This window comes from Macaca nemestrina, chromosome 9 (genome assembly GCF_043159975.1).
Source record: "Macaca nemestrina isolate mMacNem1 chromosome 9, mMacNem.hap1, whole genome shotgun sequence".
In the NCBI taxonomy this organism is placed as follows: Eukaryota; Metazoa; Chordata; class Mammalia; order Primates; family Cercopithecidae; genus Macaca; species Macaca nemestrina.
Window position 1 is genome coordinate 37,712,752 of NC_092133.1, and position 20,738 is coordinate 37,733,489.

The 20,738-nt window shown below is 39.0% G+C and overlaps 1 long non-coding RNA gene across 3 annotated transcripts in view; it reads left to right on the forward strand.

The window, feature by feature from the left end:
• The first annotated feature begins 73 nt into the window (after positions 1-73).
• The window catches only part of LOC105478471 (uncharacterized), a 79,734-nt gene continuing 59,069 nt past the window's right edge, over positions 74-20,738 (forward strand). The window contains exons 1-5 of one of the 3 annotated variants that reach the window (XR_011607723.1): positions 74-395; positions 700-741; positions 1,272-1,320; positions 3,219-3,286; positions 4,649-4,829. This is a non-coding gene — a long non-coding RNA (uncharacterized lncRNA). Of the gene's footprint in view, positions 396-699; positions 742-1,271; positions 1,321-3,218; positions 4,830-20,738 lie in introns of all 3 variants that reach the window. The other 2 variants (XR_011607721.1, XR_011607722.1) reach the window with 2 other exon arrangements.

Below are 20,738 nucleotides of genomic sequence, written 5' to 3' on the forward strand. Positions count from 1 at the left end.
GAAAACTCGTCCTTCTTGGCAGGGTGGGGCCTCACTTCTGACCCAGCCCTTCTTTGTGTACCAAGTTTTTGTTTCCGTCACTTCCCGCGGCCCGGGAGCTCGGCGGGCCATACCGTGGTAGCCTGGGAGGAAGGGGCGGGCCGGATACTGGAACCTAGAGAGGTGGGGCTCGTCGAGGAGTCACGGGCGGCCGAGGCTGGAGTCTTCTAAATGGAACCTTGAGTTACCCCACCCTTTGGTGCCTGGTCTCTCTTAATTCTGGGTGCTCCTCACCGTGGAGGCGCTCAGAGCTGATCATAAGGCTCTTCCCTGCTGACCCAACCACCCTCAACCACAGCCTGCCCTGCTCCAGATAAACTTTGATCCTAGAAAATATCTAGGATGGGCATAGTGCAGTATGTTGTTTTGTTTTTTTTTTAAGTCTCAAACATAAGCAAACTGTTATTAAAAGTTTTAGAATTAATAGGCAGAGTTCGCATATTGGGTCATGTGATCGTTTTAAGGTTTAAATTTAGACAACATGTTAGCAAAAGCATTAGAAAAAAAAACCAGTATGAGAAAATAGACTAATCTTTAGAATATTTTAACTTTGCTACTGCGCGGTGGTAACATGAAGACACCTCATAATAAAGTTTTCGTTACCAGAAGCTTCTGAAAATAAAATTCTGGATATATTAATGTGAGTTTTCCTCTCTGCAGGGTGTCCTGTAGGTTTTGTCATGGAGTGAAACAGAAACAAATGTGAGTTAATCATTAACATTTCCTAGTGGTTAAAATTACTTTTTAAGCGCATAACTGTGTATTTTTTAGATTGAAGATTTCAACTGAAATTTTGATTTAACTGAAATATTTAATATGTGATGAGTTGATATTAAAAGACAGAAGATTACTATTTTTATAGAAACAATGTAGAAGCTAATATTTAAAGCAAGTTTACTCCACATACTGTGTTATAATTTAGATTTTCACTGAAACTCTCAAAATTAGAAGAGCTGAGCTAGTAAGGCTTAAACCTCTAAAACTTGTGATTTTAACCAGGCTTAATATACGTAGTTATAATAGTTTTTAAAAAAATTTTTATCAAGGTCCTGGGGTGATTCTGATATAGTATTTTAAATAAAGCAAAAAGAAATGATCCGTTTATACATTAAATATTTTGCTCCCTGTTTATGTATTGAGATTGTGCTTATAAATGCATTCACACATATTGAAGTACGTAATTTGATCATCATGCCAGCGTGGAATCTTGCTTTTTGTTTGGTTTCTTGCAGGTAGGTCTACTGGGTTCTTGGCACAGTACCTGGACAAAACATTGTTAAGGTGGAAATTTTCGTTGTATTTATCACTTCAAACATTTGACCAGTTTATTTAGTTTTCTAGTGCTTTAGACAAACAACTATATGTGGGCTTGACTTAGTGTATAATAAATGTAAAGTCTGATCTCAAATAATTGACATTTATGGAGTACTTAACATATGCCAATCTTTGTGACAATTGCCAGACATATCTTATTTAATGCTTACAACAGTACTGTGAGTTAGGTTTGTTAAATCCCTGTTTTAATAGATGGAGAAACTGAGGCAAGGACGGATTAAGTTCCTTGCTTATGGTTACAAAACTAGAGCCATCTTCTTACCTACTTATTTTGTATGACACCCCTTTTCCTCCATATAACTGTACACTGGTAGAAGAGTGAATGACTGTAGAAAACCGACCTGGACTCTATTCTACCTCTCCAGCTTTGTGAATTAGGGCAAGTCATGTGACCACTCTAAATTTCATTTTCCTCACCTATAATAAATGAAAACTTTCAACTGTTATGTTTTATTGAACCTTGAATCATCAAAAATCCTTAAGGCTGGGTGTGGTGCCTCACGCCTGTAATCCCACCACTTTGGGAGGCCCAGATGGGAGGATTGCTTGAGGCCAGGAGTTTGAGACCAGCCTGGTCAGTCAGCATAGCAATATCTCATCTCTACTCAAAAAAAAAAAAAAAAAAAAATCCTTACAATGGTGCCTTTACTATTGAACCTGAGATTTTCTTCCAAGCCCCTTGTGCTCATTCTGAGTTTTGAAGTTTTGATGCACATATAGGCAGTGCCAACTCCATCTCCATTGCTGTCTAGTCTGGTCACATTGTAAGATGTGACTGATTTTAGAGATGTCAAAATGTAAAATAATGTGCATCTTGGAATTGATGAGCTCATTTTCAACCCTAACTCTGTAACATCTGTGACTTTGTAACATTTTATTGCAGGATTAAGTATTTTTGAATGTAAATGATTCAAGATAAAGCATAGATTTCATTTGATCACATCTGCAAAATAAATTTTTAAAAAATTTAGTCTTCATAATAATGGAAAAATAGGAACCATGTTTGTCTTTATCACCTGTGAATCCCCCATACTGAGAACATGCTTGGCACATAGTGAGTTTTCAGTGAACATTTACTCAATGAAGTAAACAAGACTTCATTTCTTTTTTCTTTGAGACAGAATCTCACTCTGTTGCTCAGGCTGGAGTGCAGTGATGTAATCTTGGCTTACTGCAGCCTCTGCCTCCAAGGCTCAAGTGATCCTCCCACTTCAGCCTCCCAAGTAGCTAGGACTACGGGCACACACCACCACACCGGGTAATTTTTTAATTTTTTGGTAGAGACAGGGTCTTACCATTTCTCCCAGGCTGGTGTTGAACTTCTGGGCTCAAGTGATCTGCCTACCTCAGTTTCCCAAAGTTATAGGATTACAGGCATGAGCCACAGTGCCCCACCACATCTTCATTTCACATTACAAATACAACATTAAAAAATTGTATTTGGCTTGAATTAGACATAAAATACACAGTCACGCATCGCTTAATGACAGAGATACATTCTGAGAAATGTGTTGAGTGAGTTTGTTATTATGCATGTACTTACATAAATCTACATGGTACGGCCTACTACATACCTGTATGGTATGGCCTATTGCTCCTAGGTTACAAACCTGTATAGCATATTACTGTACTGGATACCATAGGCGGTTGTAACACAATGGTATTTGCATATGTAAACATGTCTAGACGTAGAAAGGGTACAGTAAAAATATTATAACTTTATGGGACCATCAGTGAAATGTCATGCAGCACATGACTGCAATAGTATTAATAGTGCAAAAATATGTTGCACTGAAATTTTTTGCATTCAAAAGTTCACTGTTACAAACTGTCTTTCTTTCCAGATATCTTTTCTTCTGCTTGTTATTGTTGGTTGTCATCAAGTATGGGGTATATTTTGTTCGTTGAAGAGGTATAGTAAAAATTGAAGTGTTGGCATATAGACTTTCCAACAAGAAATCTGATTTATTTTTAAACTGGCCAAAGTATAGGAACATTATTTAATTTTTAGCAATCTTCATTGTAAGAAAAGTTCAAAAAATGTTGATAGCTTATTTAATTTTTGTGAGTATTCTGGAGGTGATTAGGCATACTGTCTTTCCCAAATATTATTCCAAATAATGTTGAATATTTCTGAGTTATGAATAATAAACTACAATTGGAAGATGTATTGAAATTATGTCAATGGGCAGAAAAGTGTTCAAGTTTTGGGATGGGCAAGTGTGAGAATAATGTAACAGGAGAAATTATTCCAACCATAAGTATGGCTGTCTGATAGTCTGTACTTCAGTTAGAACCAGGAAGGTGGCACAGGAATAATTATAGAGTTGTAGACTGTTTTCTGTAGATAATCAGCTGAGTATTGTGCTGTGGCCAGAAAAGCCAGTGTGTGACATATCATCTGGAAGGGATTTGGGAAAATTAACAAAAAAAATTTTTACCCTCAAATAACACAGTGTTTTAACTAAACATGAGATACAGGAAATTATTTTATATTAATAATCCAGATGTTAAAAATCATTTCAATTGTTAAATGTGATTATGGCTATAATTTTACTTACATAATTCTGTAAAGAATATATGCCTGTATATTCAATTTTTAAAGACCAGATACAGGAGTAAAGTCATTTACGTAATTACAAAAATTCCTGCTACTAAAATAAAACTCTGTACCATGTGATAGCACTTCATTACTGAGTGAACATTAACCATGAACATCTTGGAATTTTCACTATGAATTTCCTTTTCTCAGAGCCCTTTTTTTACAGAAAACACAGTTTTTATTCTTTAGTTATGCCTGTGCAGTAATGAGGGAATAGTATTCACTTCTGTTAGTACTTACTTCCTTGCACAGACTTTGTAATGTATACTTTACTGAGTTCCCCAAACCCAAAGGAGAATAAAGCTAAGGGCCTACAAAAAATTATTTTATTAGTCCAAAAAAGTAATTCATTTTATGAAGTTTTCACAGAAGTTTATGCTTATTAATCAAAGACCTTCAAGTTTGAAGAACTGAAGGAGAAATGATATCACTACATTTGGAGCAAATAGTTTCTTTGAATAATTTTTTAAGTACCTAAGGATTGCTTTGTATTACCCTGAAAATTGTTTTCCTTTAAAATTTTTATTATTTCCACACCGTTTTTCTCCATCTTTCTGTTTTCCTGTAAATGAGTAACAGTAAACCCCCCACCCCAACAAAATGTGAATTCACCTAGGCTGAAATCATAAGATATATTCACTTTGTTTTCCCTACTTTTTCTGCATCTTCAAGAATTTATATCAGATACGGATGAATTTGAACATTTGACATTTGGAGATATTCTGTGACTCAAAAGAATAAAACAGAAAGACATGGGACACTTGAAAGGAGGACCAGAAACAAAATTCTAAAACCTTCTCATTACTTACCTACAGCAAAGATGAATTTATAAGCATCTCATGTAAACTCTAGGGTAAGTAAATTTTTAAAAAGTTTAAAAATTTTAAACTTTTAAACAAGTAAATTTTTAAAAAGTTTAAAATTTTTAAACTTTTAAACAAGGAATACAAATGGATTTTGCTAATTTAAGACATCATTGTTTTTCATTTAGTGTACTGGTTAAAGGATTTTCCAAGTTAACTAACAAATTTATTTTCCAAATCCTGAGTTTTTCCTTTTAGGTGTCAGCCATGATTTCTCATCGGGAGTGTTTAAAAATGTTATCCTACCAGTTGGTGAAAAAATATCATACCTCCTTTCTAATCTTTATTGGAAAATCATTTTTCTTTTCTTTTCTTTTTTCTTTCCTTTTCTTTTCTTCCCCTCCCCTCCCCTTCCTTCCCCTCTCCTGCCCTCCCCTTCCCTTCTCTTTTTTTTTGAGGCCTGATCTCAGTCTTGCCCAGGCTGGAGTGCAGTGTTGCAGTCTCTGCTCACTGTAACCTCCGCCTCCCAGGTTCAAGCAATTCTCCTTCCTCAGCCTCCCAGGTAGAGGGGATTACAGGCACCCGTCACCACGCCCAGCTAATTTTTGTATTTTTCTTCAGTAGAGACAGAATTTAACAATGTTGACCAGGCTGGTCTCGAACTCCTGACTTCAAGTGATCCACCCCACCCCCCCGCCAAGCCTCCCAAAGTGCTGGGATTACAGACGTGAGCCACCACGCCCACCCAGAAAAAAATCATTCTTTATAGTCAAAGCTTAAATGCTTCATGACCCATCTTCATAGGAGAGTATTCTTTTTATGCTCTGTTCCCTGATTTGGTGACTGCGAGAACTCTTTTATAACATTTATGAAGTGCTTGCACAGCATTAAGAGATAGGCATTAAAAGATGACTATATCTTGCCTCAGCCCTGGAAGTACCTATGGGAGAGTGACATTTAAATATATTCATGTGGCCAAATGTCGTGGCTTATGCCTATAATCCTAGTACTTTGTGAGGCTGAGACAGGAGGATTGCTTGAGGCCAGGAGTTCAAGACTACTGTGAACAACATAGGGATCCCATCACTGCAAAAAATAAGAAAACATTAGCCAGGTATGGTGGTTTGCACCTGTAGTCCTGGCTATTCAGGAGGCTGAGGTGGGAAGATCGCTTGAGCTTAGGAGGTCAAGGCTTCAGTGAGCTGTGATTATGCCACTGCATTCCAGCCTTGTGACAGAGTGAGACCTTGTCTCCAATCGTTCAATCAATAAAAAAATACATAAAGTATGCGCCATACTGTGGTGGACATATGTGCGGGGGTAGAGAGAGGACACAAATGATCCTTCGAAAGGCCTTCAGAGATACCATGACACCCGGAATAGCCAGGCTGCTTTGAGAAGGCGCTCTAAACAGTTTGATGGCTGTGTTTCTCATCAGGAACAGTAACATTTTGGATAGGTCAGTTTGCTGTACTGTCGTTATACTCTCTTAAGCATTGCAAGCAGCTTTGGGTCTATGGTCTTTTCCCACCAGCTAGCATCAGTTGGAATTGGGAAGAGCAGTTGGCATCCTTCTTTAGCTGTGCTCATACAATATGACTATTATTTTCTGAGTTTCCTGTCCCTGCCATTCTCATTCATTTCCTTTCATTCACTGAAGACTGTGGCACCTGGCTTATAGTTACTCTCTTCTCCCCAAGTCCCACCTTTATGATGGTCACTTCAAATTCCATGTGGTTAACTAAACCAACATCCTGGTTCTCAACTGCTTGACCTCAAATTTAGTGACCTTTTACCTTTTCACGAAGCCACCCAGTCTCTGAATCTTATAATTATTTATATCAGCAGCTACACGCTTAAAAACTTAAAAATCTCTTCTGCTCTCTGCCCATTTTTCCAGCTTTTTAGCTGAATGACTTCCAGTGCATCTGTACTTCAGCTTCAAGAACTCCAATCCTTTGGCTGTGCTGTTTTCTCTCCCAGTCAGCTTTTACATTTTACTTCCCATCACTTCAACCATTACAATCTTGCACCCTTTTCCCTGTTAGACCTACCCAGTAAAACACAACCCTAGGTCAGATATTATGGTAATAGCTAACACATATTGAGTGCTTATTGTATTCCAGTCTTTTAAGTTTACCTGGATTGTCTCCTTTAATATTCTCAATGGCGCTGTTATCTCCATTTTGTGCATGAGGAAAATAAAGCTCAATTTCTGTCTACTGTCAGTAGGATATAAACCATAGAAGTTTGCCCTTAGAAAATGTGCATTTAACCACTTATTTAGACTGTGTTTCAAAGCAGCTCTCTTCTCTGCTTCCACGCTTGGACTGCTGTACTGTTTTCAAGACAGAGTAGGTTTTGCTAGGTGGAGAGTGTTGAAAGCACTCATCTTAAACCTTGGCTCTGTAACCAACCCTCTTGGTAGGTCTCCAGCCAAGCCAGAAAACAGATAAGGAGGGAAGTAACAGTGATGAGGTATTTAATGTCACCAGCTGCTTCTGGGTGTCTGTAGCCAGAGGAAGAAAAAAAGCTAAAGAGAATAGGCATCAGTTTGGAGATTGAGTGTGATGTCACCTTTGCCTGATGACCTACTGAACATTAGAGACTGAACTGACTTAAAATTGGTAGAATAGGCATGAGAGAGTCCTCCATTTGTTTGTTTGTTTCTTGTTTTTAATTTTAGGTGAGTCTGAGTGATTATGTCATGTATATGTATGTCATGGCTGATGGGCTGAGGACCTCCATTGCCCTCTCTGAGGCTTGGCTCAGCTGGCCTGGAGAGATGTGCTGGGGATCATGCACCCTCTTGTTGCCTTCCATCTCTATCTGTTTTGAGAAAACCACTCTAACTAGTCTTTGCTCTGGATTTCTCTCTCTAGATGTCCTTCCTTTTGTTCTGGATTTGTTGATGCTGACATTGTGAAGTGACAGGGTAAAGCTTTTGAGAGCTGATTGCTTCAGTTATTAGGTCACCTGTGGGACTCTCTAAGTACCATCATGCATCACTTGACTGTGGGAATATGTTCTGAGAAATGTGTCATTAGGCGAATTCACCATCATGCTTATTTACACACACATAGCTGGTGTAGCCTACTACACACCTAGATTACATGTTATAGCCTGTTGCTCCTAAGCTACAACCCTGTGCAGCATGTTACTGTGCTAAATACTGGAGACAGTTGTAGCACAATAGTAAATATTTGCATTTCTAAATATATCTAAACATAGAAAGGGTACAGTAAAAATACAATATGAAAGTTGTTTTTGTTTTTTAATACAGCTATATAGTGCAGCTCCATTTTAATCTTATGGGACCAGCAGTGCATATACTGTTCATTGTTGACTGAAACATTGTTATGTAGTGCATGATGACTGTACTTAATTTAGGGATTTGCTTTGACAATGGGTTTTTTTATTTGTTTGTTTGTTTTTGAGACAGGGTCTGGCTCTGTTGCCCTGGCTGGAGTGCAATGGCATGATCTTGGCTAATTGCAACCTCCACCTCCCGTGTTCAAGCGATTCTCCTGCCTCAGCCTCCTGAGTAGCTGGGGCCACAGGTGTGCACCACCACATTGTGCTAATTTTTGTATTTTTGGTAGAGATGGGGTTTCACCACATTGCCCAGGCTGGTCTCGAACTCCTGTTTTCAGGTGATCCGCCTGCCTCAGCCTCCCAAAGTGCTGGGATTACAGGCATTAGCCACTGTGCTGGCCTCGACAATGGTTTTCATTTCCCTGTACAAAAAAACTTTCCTGTCACCATTCTTAGTCCCTTAAAGAGGCAAACTTTTATTTTCTAGATATTTAAAATAATACCAATAACTTCCTACCTTAATTTCAGATTCACCATAATTTCTGCATGTGATACTCACATAAATGTATTTCCACCACAATTTTGAACCTGAATTTAAGTCACTTGACTTAATTCTCACTCACAAGAGATAAGGTAGCCTCTGGTGGCAGGGATTTTTCTTAGAAACCCCTTTCTGCTCAAAAGACTTCTTAGAGAAAAATCACACATTGGTGAAAACTAGTACTATGACATTTGTGTTCATGACTTTGCCTGGCAATTCTTCTGTTTCCCATTCTCCACAGGAGCTGTTTTAAACTTCTGCTGACCTTAGACCCTTTCCTGTGTGCTCACTAGATCTCCTACCCTTTCATTCTCAGCAGGTTATTTTACCTCCCATTTTCTCAGAGAAAATAGAAAACATAAGATGGAAACTTTAGCAAATTAGTGTGACCACATCTTCAAACTTACTTCATTGATAACCCATTTTTTTTGTCTTTTTTTTTTTTTTTTGTCCTTTCCTCCTTGCACAGTGGAAAAGGTGATCCTCTTCCGGTCTGAGGCTCTGGATCTCTTCCCATTCATTCCTACTCTTTAGGATTTTTCTCGTTTTACTTAGCTATGGCTGCTTCCCACTGCATTTAGCCTTTCTCACATCTTTTCTATCTTAGAAGAAAACAATAAAACCATCCTATGCCAGTTTGCCCTTCTCTCTTCTGTTTCATACCTCTCTATCACAGACAAGTGTTCATGAAAAAGTTATCTGGCCGGGCACGGTGGCTCAAGCCTGTAATCCCAGCACTTTGGGAGGCCGAGACGGGCGGATCATGAGGTCAGGAGATCGAGACCATCCTGGCTAACCCAGTGAAACCCCGTCTCTACTAAAAAATACAAAAAATTAGCCGGGCGCGGTGGCGGGCGCCTGTAGTTCCAGCTACACGGGAGGCTGAGGCAGGAGAATGGCGTGAACCCGGGAGGCGGAGCTTGCAGTGAGCTGAGACCCGGCCACTGCACTCCAGCCTGGGCGACAGAGCGAGACTCCGTCTCAAAAAAAAATTAAAAATAAAAAAAAAAAAAAGAAAAAGTTATCTGTACTCACTGTTTCTTTCCTTGAACTTCCTATTTATTCTTCAACCAACTGCAATACTTTACCTCAACTGAAATTACCAGTTTTAAAGGTCACCAACTACCACTTCATTTCTAAATCCACTGGGTATTTCTCAGACCTTGTCTGACTTGACCTCTGCTCAACATGTGACAGTTTATCCACTTTCTTCTTGAAATCTTCTTTTCCTTGGACTTCACTGACACCAATGTTTCCTGGTGTTAGATAATTTACTTCTGTGGTCATTCCTTTGAATGTCTTCAGGGCTTTGCCTTCATTCATTCTCTCATCCTTTTGTTTGTGTATTTATAAAGCATTTATTACATGCCAGGCAGTATATTAAGTACTAGAGACTGAGAATCTGAAGCAATATTGGGACTGTTTCTTCAGAAAAATACACTCCTAAACATACACTGAAAATGTGGCATACATTTTCAAGCCTCTCACACAGTGTTAAATACATGCATATCACTGTGAATCTTGCTTCAGGGCCTCTAATTTATCTTCGCAGAAAGTTTTTTGGGATGGAGTCTCGCTCTGTCACCCAGGCTGGAGTGCAGTGGCACAGTCTTGGCTCACTGCAACCTCCGCCTCCCAGGCTCAAACAATTCTGCTGCCTCAGCCTCCCAAGTAGCTGGGATTATAGGCACGTGCCATCACGCCCAGTTAATTTTTGTATTTTTAGTAGAGACGGGGTTTCACCATGTTGCCCAGGCTGGTCTTGAACTCCTGATGTCAGGTAATCCACCCGCCTCAGCCTCTCAAAGTGCTGGGATTACAGGTATGAGCCACTGCGCCCGGCCAGAACTTTTATAAAAATATTTTTTGAAACTGCCCCAAGAGGCTTAAGTATTTTTTAAAAGCCCATGGAAAGTGAAAATGAAAACAGTTTTTCCCAGAAAAAGATTTTGCTACCATTGGAAATTTTCTTCAAGGCATTAAGAATAAAGAAGTTCTTTAAACCTAACATTTGTGAACAATCTGCTTTTCCCCTTCTCCCTCCAACCCCTACTCCCATATGCTTTGATTGGTGTCATAAGAATACAATTCAGGAAAGAGACTTAACCCATCCATGAAAAGGAGAAAATGGAATGATAAGAGCTGGTATCTTTACTTGAGAGTAGCTTGAATAGGGTTCTAGCATGTACCAGGGTTCAAATGATGGACGGGATACCAACTTCAGAGAAGGGGTGCAGATGAGAAGTTGAGTAATTCCCCGTTTGATGAAGTTATTTTTAGTGTCAAGAGAAGGAAATGGTCCTGGTGTTGATATCTTGTGGTTACAAGTAATAGAGTATCTGCATTCTGGGCACTATCCCTTTATGCTGTCTATGCTTTACAACCCTCTTTCAAAATGGGTGGGTGCTAAGAAGATCCAGCCCCATCTTCCTCATGTAACAGATATTTTAAAAAAGAATCTTCTAGCCAAAGATTTGTTATTGGGGTTCTTTCGATCACTGGAAACAACTAGGGGAAAAAGATGGTGAAATTCATGTTGCTTTGGGGGCTATTTTGTAGGAGATAAAACATTTGCCAATGTTTTCACCCAGTGAATACATATTGAGCATCTACTCCAACAGAGGGCTTGTAAATGGTGAGTAAAAGCAGGTAAAACCCTTGCCCATAAAGCTGATGGTTTAGTGTTATAGATCATCAGTAGCCAGATAATCACAAATACAAAAATGCAAATGTAACAGGTGTTAGGAAGAAGCACAAGTTTCTATAGACCACCAGTAACCAGATAATCACAAATATAAAAATGTAAATATAAGAAGTCTATAACAAGAGAATTTGACTGTCTTAGATTAGGGAAGTCTCCCTAAAGTGATGCTGAAGCAGAAATCTGAAGACATGAGTAAATGTTAACAAATGAAGAGGGAAGGAATGTGTGCCCCTGATAAAAGGGCTAATATATGCAAAGGACCTGTGATAGGAAAGAACGTTCAAATATAGGTACTAGAAGAAAGGCCGGTGGTCGGAGGGGAGAGAAGGAGGAGGAGATGACACTTGAGACCAGATTCGAATTTTGAGAAGATCTCCTTGGCTGCGATTGGAGCAAGGATTAGAGTGGGGCAGAGTAGATATAAAACCAGTCATCCAAGCATGAGATAATGGTAACTGGGACCCAGGTAGTGGGGATGGAAATTTAAGACATTGATCGTATTTAATACTTGGTCATTGGTTTTGAATATGAGTATTAGATTAGACTGTATATAATTGCTAGTATTTTAGCAGAAACAATTTGACGGTTTCTTTTGGTATTGAAATAAGAATTACTAGTTTAAAAAAGTGTGTGTATGTGTGTGTGTATGTATAGAAGTATATTTTTTTACCTTTTGAAAATTACTATATGTATTTATTACTCATTCAAAACATTCTTAGTTCTAAAGCCTTTTTAAATATTAATTCAGGGATTCTCATTGAATTGGTTGAGAGCAGAGACAAATGTTAAGCAAATAAATCAATTCATAATTTCCAAGTAGAATTTTACCAAACCATAGATCTAATTGGTCACTGCAGCAAAGTTTCTTCTTTTTATTTGGGAAGAGCCTAAATATATTCTTCCCATATACCGCAGGACAAGGGGCAGTCAGTCCACTCCCCTCTACACAATCTTCAAAAGTGCCTAGAGAAGGATTCTGTTGTACAATAAGAATCAGAAACTTAAAAACATGGTGTGTCGAAGTCTCAACCCCCATTTTGCTGTCATGAAGGTTTAGAGGAAAGGGGTTGACTTAAGAGAGGCGGGGCAGGCCTCCAACTCTCCGGGTTAAGGAAAAGTGTTGTAGGTTGAGGTTGCTGTGAAAGAGACTGTGAGACAGTGATTTGGCTATAGGTGCCTTAATGGGGATGATTCTTGAGTGTAATGTGAGTGAGGGAGTAAAGGAAGCAGAATTAGGCAAAAGAAGGAGTTAGTTGAGCTGTGATGCAGTCACAACAAAGATGTCAGGAGATCCTGTAAGGGCACTCCGGAGCTGGGATGGCCCTTCAGAGTTGTTGCAAGTTGGGGCAAGGGCACAAAAGTATACGTACTTTTTTAAAGAGTCATGGAAGACTGTACACTGACGCACAAGCCAGTCCCTCCTTGAAGCCTATTACATCCATTGAATATGAATAACTAAGCCTTACTTTTGAGAAAATTGAGTCTTGGACCCTTGAGAATCAATCCTCAAACTAAAAAGTACCTCTGTGATTTTAAAAGCAATTTTTATAACCAGGGTTGAGATTATTTAGCTTGTTTAGATGGGCTAATGGAACAGTCTTTTGTCAGTATTCGACATGATTCCCTTACTGACATTCATTTTATAACCGTACCCAACTCATTCAAATGCAGATTTAGATGTGACACTTAAAGACCTGTAAAATTGCTGGAAGAGGGTGTTTGTCTTTCTAAGTGCGTTTTCTGTAATAGTAGGGTTTACTGAGTTTCTCACTTGAGTGCCACCAGCATGCTTTGAATAACAAGAATACTTACTATCTCTATACATATGGCTGAATTTCTAAGATGCGCAGCTTCTTCATATTAATTGGTGTAGGACATTCATAAATTACAGCACCCAGGTGGGTAGGTATAATTAGCTAAAATCTTATTTTTTGCTTCAAAAATCATGGTTCAGTAGCATTCACAACCTTAAGAGCACTAGCAGCTGTAGGAACAGGAGCCACTAATGTAACACATTTCCTCAAAAGACATGGGAAGTATAAACATCTTAACCTTAAGTAAAGAGGGGTGTCTGTGTATGTGTGTGTGCGTGTGTCTGTATTTATGCACGTGTGTAAAAAATTCTGAGAATATTCAGAAATCCAAAAGATAGCATTTTGAGGAGGGCACAATGAAATGTACACAAATCTAGCCATATTGGAGAAGAATACAGAACATGATACAAAGATGTCTGTATCAGGTATAATGCTTTTGGCAACAAGTAACAAATCCAGACTCCAAGAAGATTAAATAGTAAAATTAACTCATTGATGACAGGAATTCCAGCTATAGGGTAGGCTTTGAGGTGTGATTGCCTTTATTCACTGGCACAGTAATGTCATCAAGGGCACAGGTTCTTTGCAACTCTCCATCATATTTTATGTTGCAATTGGTGAGTGAAAGTATGTAATTATGACTTCAACATCAAGCCGTTGCAAGACAGCTGCAGCAGTTCCAGGCATCACATCCAGAGCTGGCAGCATTTGCTCACAGTATTAGAAAACTTCTAGAATCCTCCCAGCGGAGTTCCCCAGTGTGTCCTATTGGCCAGATTCTAAACATGTGCCCATTTCCTTTTTTGCTTTTAGAGACAAGGTCTCACTCAGTTGCCCAGGCTGGAGTGCAATGGCATGATTATAGCTCACTGTGATCTCAAACTCCTGGACCCAAGCAGGTAGCTGGGAATACTGGCATGAGCCACTATGCCTGGCTAATTAAAAAAGAAAATTTTGCGTGTAGAGACAAGGTCTTGCTATGTTGACCAGACTGGTCTTGAACTGCTTTCCTCAACTGATACTCCCAACTTGGCTTCCCAAAACGCTGGGATTACAGGCATGAGCTAACGCACCTGGCCTCATGTGCCAGTTTCTGAACCAAGCACTGGCAAAGAAAATGAATAACTATTAGCCTTCTAAGTCATCTCCCTGTAATTGAGGGTGGGTTGAGCTTGCAATGTTGATGTGGGGGGAAAGGGGACATGACAAATCAAGCTTCTGTTCAAAGGAAAAAAGGAGAAATGGATGCTAGGGTAGGCAAACTGAATCTTCTGTAATACCTTTATTGTCTTCAAAGCTCTTTGATTAGAACAGTACACACCAAAAGCAGGGGGATGATTAATGAGAAAGCTGCTTCATATTCTACCAGTGGACCACAGAGTTAGAAAGCTACTGACCTAATAGGCTCATTAAGAAGTAATTCTTTTGTCAGATAGCATTTAACAATATATTTGACAAAGAAGGTTAAAGGAGCATAGATTGGCTACTAATAGAAGAAACTAGAGCTGTTTTGGAGTTGATGAAAGTTCACCTCATCTCTATAGCAATGGTTCTTAAAATATGGACCTCCCAAAATCTGAATCAGAATTTCCCAGGGTAACTATTAAAAATGCAGATTCATAGGCCCTGCCCCAGACTTACCTTATGAAGTTGGGGTAGGGTGTTAGGAATCTGCATTAATTAGCTCTTTGATTAACGCACACTGGCATTTAAGATTCACTGTTCTGTAGACTCGTATCATGTATAACAATAATGAACTTCTTTCCTCGGTGCTACAAATAAACTGTTCATACTGGATTGGTCAAACAAAATCAATTTGTAACATATATGAAGACTAGTGCCATGAGCTAAAGGCTCACTCTAAACAAGGAGCCCAGATCCTGAAATAAACTTATATACTGTACCACTGAAAGATTCTAGCAATGGCTTTCTTTAACACCCCTCCCCCAAATCTCCCTGCATTTTTTTTTTTTTTTTTTTTTTTGAGACGGAGTCTCGCTCTGTCGCCCAGGCTGGAGTGCAGTGGCCGGATCTCGGCTCACTGCAAGCTCCGACTCCCGGGTTTGCGCCATTCTCCTGCCTCAGCCTCCCGAGTAGCTGGGACTACAGGCACCCACCACCTCGCCCGGCTAGTTTTTTGTATTTTTTTTAGTAGAGACGGGGTTTCACCGCGTTAGCCAGGATGGTCTTGATCTCCTGACCTCGTGATCCGCCCGTCTCGGCCTCCCAAAGTGCTGGGATTACAGGCTTGAGCCACCGTGCCCGGCCCTCCCTGCATTTTAATTCTTCAGATAGCTGACTGTCTCTGTCACTCAAACTAGCATTTTACCTCATCCAAATAATATATTCTTTATGTATATAGGTTAGCATGAATGAAGTCTCTACTACTTAGCTAATGAGGGGGCTGTGAGATCTTACTTTTTAGATGAACTTTCCAGAGTCACCTTTACATTTAATGTTCTTATTGGCCCCCTATTTATTCCTTAAAAAAAGATCCAAACTTAGTGACCAAACACTTTTAGGGTATTTGTAAACAGAAGTGTTAGAGGAACTGTTAGTTTCTCCTGTTTCCACAGAGGGTAGGAGTTTCTACTCCAGTCCGTAGGGAGAAAGAGGAGTGAGGAACACTTTCAGCCACTCCCCCTCCTCAGGGTAGCAGGGAGACTTTATATGATCTGTGAGTTGAGGATAAGGACATGGGCATGTTTGGCTTCTCTCCCCTTCTGATCTTCACATTGGCAGATCGGAGGCATGTCTGGTTCACTCATACATGCAGGAAGTTTATCACAGTAAGCCTATTCTGGTAGGGAAGGCCTACAGTTGTCCTGCCCTGCCTGTGTCTGGTTGAGAATACTGAATTCTGTGGTAAAGTATCTATTAGGTCACGCACTGAGATAACACATCTAAGGCATGTCCTTTGAGGTAGGTTTTATTAGTTCTAAAGCTGATACTTTGGTCTTCATCTGCCTTACTCTCATTTTTATCTGTGCATTGATTCTGACTTTTCTCCCTTTTTGGGGAGAAGAAAAGGGTGACATTTATCAGCCCCCTGGAACCTAGAGTAGAATCATGATCGAATTTCCCTGTCTCGAGGAGCATACATGTGAGGTGAGGGAGCACGATAGGGAATAAGGCTGAAGGAAGATGATATGACTCTGGCTTCTCCTTAGAAACTGTGCTTTACTCAAGCTTTGGAGCTTGAGAGTGCCTTTTGGCAGGGACTGCAAATGTTCTCTGTCTTTATCTTGTCTTATAATTAGTGGGAGAAAGTTCATAATTATGATTTTATGAGCACGAATCCATTTGTTAACAAAGTAAACGTCCCAATTGTGTATGATATTTTTGGAAGTCTCCAAAGATCTTATTTAGTATGGGCTAGGGAAGGTTGTACCCATCTAGTGGAATTCTTTTTCCATTCTCCACTTTATTACTCACATTGCCCTGTCTGTGCCAGAGTCATCCTGAGGCTCCCTGCAGACATCGTCAGGAGAAGTCATGGTAGACACAGCATCCATATTGCCTACCCTGTATGTATTTCTTCCATCTTTCTTGTTATCGAAACCTCAATTTTGCTTGGGATAACAATTGCCAGCCTCAGTCTGTGAGTCATGATTCATATGTGTCAGTCATGACCATCTTATTTCATTTTGCAAGACCCTCATTGGCCTTCTTGTAGATGTGGATGGTTATGTGACCCAGTTCTGGTGGATGAGTCATAAGAGGAAATCTGCTGGAGGCTTCTGGGAAGATTTTGCTTTTCTGATAACAGTGACAGATGTTTCTTAGCTCTTCTTGTCTTGAACATGGACATACTATCTTGGCTGCGCCATCTTACCTCATTCTTATGATGGAAAAAATAGACTATTCACAAAGTCTACAAAGAACACCGAGACACTGGGTGCCCAGGCATGTAAGTTTAACACTACCCCACACAGGTTTCACATTCCCATAGATAAGTAGGGCTACTATTGAATATTACACAAAATAATATTTTTACCTAATCAAAAATCTTTTTACCTAATCAAAATTAGGTACATGATCCCAGAACCAAGTGTGCAGCTTACATTTAACCAATGGCTAACTCATTGCCTGATGCATAACAGGCAATACTAGAACAGTATTTGTTGGATGAGGGAAAAGTGAATCACTGGAAAGACGTATGGGTGAATGAAGTGACTAATGAGCCCAAATACCACTTATCATGAATTTCTAATATGATGTAGTTTGGTTTTGTTCACAGCTGAGTACAAACAAAATAGTATTGTACTCAGCAATAAAAACAACATGGATAAACCTTAAAAACAGCCTGCCAAATGAAAGAAGCCACACTCAAAAGAGAACATCGTGTATAATTCCATTTGTTTGAAACTGTAGGAAAGGCAGACTTATTTCATGTTGATAAATCCTCATCTCATGGGTGCTTCTCTCAGTGGTTGCCGGGGCCAGGGGCTTGGATACAGGGAGGATGGAGTGGGAGGGGCACAAATAATCCTTTTAGGGTAGTGGAAATGTTCTGTATCTTCGTTGTGGTGGTGGTTGCATAGATGTCAAAAGTTACTGAGTATGTGCATTTTATTGTGTGTAAATTATACCTCAATAAATTTGAATTTTCAAAACAAAGCTCACTTCTTCAGGACCAATAGTAGGGAGGGGCACTGATGCTGAGTGTCACTGGTAATTCATGCAGCCGTGAGAGATCCTCATAGAACAGGACAACAGAGGGGAAAAGGTTATCTGCCAGACAGATTTTTCTGAGTCTACAAGGAAGTGGCCTTAGACCAGGTCATTTTTGTAGGTTCCTTGCATCTTTATAGGTTCCTTTGTAGGCTTCTTTCTGCTTGAGCCAGGGAAGGCCCAAATTTTGTTGTATATCAAGAGTTAGAAGGTTCTCGTGGAATGAGGTCTTTAATACTTGAACCTCTGGATTTTTTTAAAACTGAAAAAAAAAAAAATCTGCACAAATACCTACTAAGGCTTTTATCTAGAACCTGCTCTAAGATGTAATGAAGTCAGTCTACCTTTTGATCTAAGAAGCTTTTTTCCCTAAAAAATATATTTTCTCAGTTGTAAAAGTAATCCTTTCGAGTGATTCTCCTGCCTTGAGTAGCTGGGATCACAGGCGCATGCCACTATGTCCAGCTAGTTTTTGTATTAGTAGAGACGGGGTTTCACCATGTTCGCCAGGCTGGTCTCGAACTCCTGACCTCAGGTGATCCACCCACCTCGGCCTCCCAATGTGCTGGGATTACAGGCAGCCACTATGCCCAGCCTGCATTTGTATTCTTGCACATTCTGCCTTTGAGGTTATAAAATAATTCTTCCATAGTTTCTTTTTGGTCAGAATTTAAATGTTTTATTCATTTATTTAATTTTGTTTTAAGAGACGAGGTCTCACCCTGTTGCCCAGGCTGGAGTGCAATGGTGAGATCATAGCTCACTGTAATTTCCAACTCCTGGGCTCAAGCAATCATCCCACCTCAGCCTCCCTAGTAGTTGGGATTACAGGTATGCACCATCATGCTTGGCTAATTTTTAAATCTTTTGTAGGGGTAGGATCTCACTGTGTTGCTCAAGCTTGTCTTGAACTCCTGGATTCAAGTGATCCTCCCACCTCAGTCTCCATAGTAGCTAGAACTACAGACAAGTACCACTACACCTGGCTAATTTTGTATTTTTAACAGATACGAGAGTCTCGCTATATTGCCCAGGCTGGTCTCGAACTCCTGGCCTCAAACAATGCTCCCACCTCAGCCTCCTAAAATGCTGGGATTACAAGCATAAGCCACTGTGCCCAGCCTAAAACTTAAATTTTTTGAGGTGTGGAATCTAAATTTGTTTTTCTAGGTGGCTACCCAGTTGACCTAACTCAATTTATTGAGTAATATTTGTTTTCCTCTACTAATTTAAGATACAACCTTTATTATATCATAAATTCTAAATGTGTTTATTTTGGGAATTTCTATTCTGTTTCACAGAATTGTCTGTCAGCTCATTTGCCAGTACCATTGTGTTTTATTTTTTATAGATTTATAATATATTTTAAAATGTCATGAGGCTTTTCTATATTCATTATTCTTTAAAATTTTTTTCCTAGTTATTTTTGCTTATTTAGGTCATTTTAAAAAATTACTTTGTTAGATTGTGTTAAATTTATAGATTAAGGACAATTGACATCTTTATAAAGTTTACACTTTCTGTAAAAGTACATCGTATGCCTTGTGCAACTTTCTTTTGTGTCATAAGTATTTTAAAGTTTTCTTTCTGTAGATCTTGTGCATGTCTTATATTTATTGCTAGGCATTATATCTTATTTTGGTGGCCATTATAATTGAGTATATCTTGCATTAAATCTAACTGGTTGTTTGTATATGTGAGAGCTATTTTAATTGTGTAGCCAGCTAATTTACTAAATTTGCTTATTGTGTGTGATTGTTTTTCAGTTGATTACCTTGCATTTCCAGGTATACATTGATTCTGCAAATAGTTGTAATTTTACCTCCTCCTTCCCAATGTTTAAACTGTATTTTATTTTCTCTTGTTTAGTTGTATTGCATGTGTAGGTAGGTATTAGTTTTTTTCTTTTTCTCTTTTATAATTCATTTTTACTGCTTTTGTCTTATTTCTTTCCTCCTGCTTTTGTTTGGTTTCTTGTTCTTAGACTTTTTCAGTTGGATGTTAGTTTTATTCTGAGCATTGCTTTAGTTTTATCCCAGAGCTCATGATATGTAGAATTTTTGTTACAAGTGATTTTCTGGATACTTTGAAGTTTCAGTTTCAGTTTCTTATTTGACCCAAAGATTATTTGGGTTCTTTGGTCCTTTTACATATTTCTTTTTAGTCGCATTTTCATCAGAATATGTCTTCTGTATTAATTCTACTTTTTGGAATTGATACTTTTTTTTTTGGTGGATTAATACATAGTTAAGTTTTGTGAAACTTCACATTAGAATTTGATATTATCCAAGAAAACTTACAGAAATATAGTCAGTTATTAGTATACTGTTGTGTAAAGTGAAATCCAGTAATGGATTGACCTCATCTAACAAAGGCCAAAGTGGAAGTGTTTTTGCAGTTTGGAAACCATGAATTTTATTTTCACTGGATAAGCTGCAGATTAGCTGGTAGCTAGCAAAGAGGCCAGCAAGGGTATTCTGATCTCAGGCACCTAGATGGGTCAACAAAGAAAGCAATTTCAGTTATCTAAGGACTCTTTAGAAGACAGAATTTTGTTGTTGGCATGCATGACAGGCTATCTCTGTACATCCGGCAGTATCCTTTGTTTTCTCTGCCATCTTCGTTATTCCAGGTCTGTAACATTTCCTTCTCAGAGTATCTTAATATGTGTCCATTAGATGTACCCTAATGGTATGTTAGGGTTTTGTATATCCTTGCTTTTTTTTTAATGTTACTGATCTGTCTTGGACTTAAAGAAATAAATTAGTTTCTTACCTACCACCCATGTTTTTCTTTTTTCTTTTTTTTTGAGAAGGAGTCTTGCTCTGTCACCCAGGCTGCAGTGCAGTGGCGCGATCTTGGCTCACTGCAAGTTCCGCCTCCCGGGTTCTCGCTATTTTCCTGCTTCAGC